A 3,500-nucleotide genomic window follows, 5' to 3' on the forward strand; every position below is an offset into this window, starting at 1 on the left:
CATTGACTGTTTATGGTTGAATGTGGGCGTATAGAGGGTGGAACCTGAGGTGGGACCTCGTGCGCAAACTCTGACGTGCGGCTGTGATTTATAAAAGAAAGATGCACAGAAACGTGCGTACGCATGGTTTTATAAATCTGAATATTTTTTGGCGTACGCCATTTCCACCTTTTGGCCGTACGTTCACTTTTAGTATGGTTTCCACGCAATCCTTTATAAATGAGACCCCTGCTCTCTGTGGATGGGTACTTTGTACTATGTGGGGACCATTTTTGGCATACACCCCTACTTGTGGGGACCAACTGGTACTTTTGGGGACCTAAGCCTAGTCCCCATGGGGCGAAATGCTATTGGTGGGTTGGGGGGGGGGGGTCAGATTTAGGATCGAGGTGTGAATGGAGTTTAGGATCAGGGTTAGGCTGTAGAAATTAATGGAAGTCAATGTAATGTCCTCATAAAGATAGCTATACTACTGTAGAGCAGGCAAAGAAAATTAAATGATTTAGAACTGACCGTGAAAATTAGAAGTAATTCATTTTAAACTCCCACATGCTTCAGTGCAGTATTACGGTCTGTATTGTAGCTCAAATGTCTTGTTGTCATGTCTTTTGAATGCTTCACTCAGTAAATGACTTCTGCCCGCCGTGTGTGCGTGCGTGTGTGTGTGTGTGTGTGTAAGCTTCTTATAATAAATCTGCCCTGACTCACGCTGGGATGGAGACACCACAGCCCACTAACAATCTGTCCCAAAGCGTCCTGTCAGAACCAGGGCAAAATGGGACAAACCGCTGCAGAGGAGAGGATTATGAGGTTATGCAACAGAGAGACTCTTATCTGTTGATGCTACAGATAATGTCGGCTACATCAGTCCAGACGGTGTTGGAATGTGTTGTAAACACTCGAACTGGAGCGGCTGGTTCCTTCCTGTCAGGAAGCCAAACTAAAATAAAAACCACTTGTTGATGATTCCGTCAGGAGACTGTCGTTAAACGAAGCAGGCTAGAGCTCGGTTCTCAGTTAGTTCGTGCCGGAAATCAGAGCCGAGGCTTTAGCTCACTTGAACACGGCTGAGGAGTCAGACAGATCAAAGCGCCGATGTTATTTTGCTAACTGAAAGTTAGCTGCTGGCTAGCTTCAAGTTAGCTTGTGTGCTAACACTACCTCGCTTGTGAAGCCCGCTGAATGTTCAGGTCGTCTGTTCGGGTCCAAATGTCCCCCAATCATTTCTGGAAAGCTTGGTTCGGTGCTGCGGCTCAGGAAACAAGTTTCAGTCAGGGTGTCAAGCAAAGAACCAAAAATAAGACATTTAAAAGCATCTCGAGTCACTGACGATGTATCCGTTGACCAGGAACTAAAGCTGCGTTCAATGTTTTCCGTACACTTTAGCTTGTCACAGAAAGTTTCAGTTCGAAGATTTTTTAATCCAAATAATGAGTCAAAATCTAAATAGATAACAACAAACACGTACTTTTTGTAATACATAAAACTATTTTATGAATTTTCTACGGCAGAATCTCAACAGTCTTCCATCTACCAGGACCGTGAAGTTGAAACATTCCCACTATTCTACGAGAACCTAAACGTCTCACTAACACTGAGATCACTTCCTTTCCTGCTGATTATTTTGCTTATGTTTTAACTCAGTGGGTCCATTTCAGTGTGACACCTTTACTGCTGAAATGAGGGCACTTTATGAACATTGCTATTAATAATCTTTAAATATTTTTATATAAACTCTCCTGTTTTTGTTCATCTGTAGTCTGAGCAGTTTTATATTTTGTATCTTTTTTGTTATCTGTGTCTGTTAGCAAAATATGTCATGAACACATTGTTTAATGAAACTCTCAGAAAATAATGATTTGATATGTAAATCTGGAAATGCTTAACTTTTGCAGTTAACTTGGTTGAAGATAGACACCACAGCTGTTAGCCTGACCTCAGTCAGTTTGATGTGATGGTGGCTGAGAGTCAACCCGACATATAGTCACATCATATCACACATTACCTTAGTGTCAGGTTTGACCAAAATTACTGTCATTTCTCAACATAAATAATCAACATCAACAGTTCATTCAAATTGTAGCCTAAATCAGATTTAGATACTCACTTGGAAATAATGTAAAAATAGGAAGAATTTTTGAAAGTAAGTTTTGACTTCATTGTTGACCATGAATTGAGTTGGAAAAGTTATATTAAATATTTGTGTTGTAAGATTTCTAGAACTGTTGAAATTTTGAATAAAATAAGATGCATTTTGGATAAACTCATTATATATTATGTATTATACACTGATACATCTATATTTGTCTTACTGTGTTGTAGTTTGGGGAATATATAGAACAAAACCTGAATCTGCACTTTACAAAAAAGAGTTATAAGAATAATTAATCATGCAGCTTATTTTCACTGCACCGATCCTCTGTTTACAAAATCACATGCAATATCTTAAATTTTGTATGTGGCAGCATGACGGCTCAGTGGTTAGCACCGACGCCTCACAGCAAGAAGATCCTGGGTTCTTATCACTGGTTTGGACCTTGGGTCTTTCTGTGTGGAGTTTGCATGGTTTCCTCGTGCTTGCGTGGGTTTTCTCCAGGTACTCCGGTTTCCCCCACCCCCAAACATATATGTACAATAGGTTGCCTTCAGGCCCAGGCCTCTATCGGGTAAGAAAACTGTCAGAATTATTGTACGTGTAAGAGTCTAAATTTGTACATGTAAGTCTATAAACATACATGAATTTGTTACAACTTTGCCAAATTACAAGTACGAATCAAATTTACAAGTACAATTCTTATGTGAGAACACAAGTTTTTAAGTTACAAATACAAGTTAAAAAGTTACAACTTTGCCACATTACAAGTACGAATCAAATTTACAAGTACGAATCAAATTTACAAGTACGAATCAAATTTACAAGTACGAATCAGATTTACAAGTACGAATCAGATTTACAAGTACAATTCTTTTACCTGTCAAAATAACAGACATTATGCATGGAACACCAAAAAGATCGATTGCAAACAGTAACTAAGCCAGACCACTAGGGGGACATGACCACTGCCTCATTTGAGACCAGACAAACTCTTAATAAACACAACAATTTGCTGAAGGGAAAAGCATTTGGAGGCTTTTCAGTTTGCCATTCATGTCATGTAGTATAACAATAAAGTAGATAGTGGATTTATGATAAAATATGTTATTTTACTTTTACTTTAACACCATCTGATTTCATTTTTTAAGGCAAAGTTGTAACTTTTTAACTTGTATTTGTAACTTAAAAACTTGTATTCTCACATAAGAATTGCACTTGTAAATTTGATTTGTACTTGTAATGTGGCAAAGTTGTAACAAATTCATGTAAGTTTATAGACTTACATGTACAAATTTAGACTCTTACGCGTACAATGATTCTGACAGTTCTCTTACCCCATACAGGCCTCCCTTGAAAAAGAGATTTGAGATCTCAATGGGACTTGCCTGTTAAATAACGGTTAATA

At 38.4% G+C, this 3,500-nt stretch overlaps 1 protein-coding gene across 1 annotated transcript in view; it reads right to left on the reverse strand.

Moving 5' to 3' along the window:
- The window catches only part of elk4 (ETS transcription factor ELK4), a gene marked incomplete in the record, with an annotated part of 16,642 nt that extends 15,250 nt beyond the window's left edge, over positions 1 to 1,392 (reverse strand). The window contains 1 exon segment of the mRNA XM_014024580.1: positions 1,162 to 1,392.
- Positions 1,393 to 3,500: the final 2,108 nt, after the last annotated feature.

Source organism: Austrofundulus limnaeus, unplaced genomic scaffold (assembly GCF_001266775.1).
Source record: "Austrofundulus limnaeus strain Quisiro unplaced genomic scaffold, Austrofundulus_limnaeus-1.0 Scaffold428, whole genome shotgun sequence".
NCBI lineage: Eukaryota > Metazoa > Chordata > Actinopteri > Cyprinodontiformes > Rivulidae > Austrofundulus > Austrofundulus limnaeus.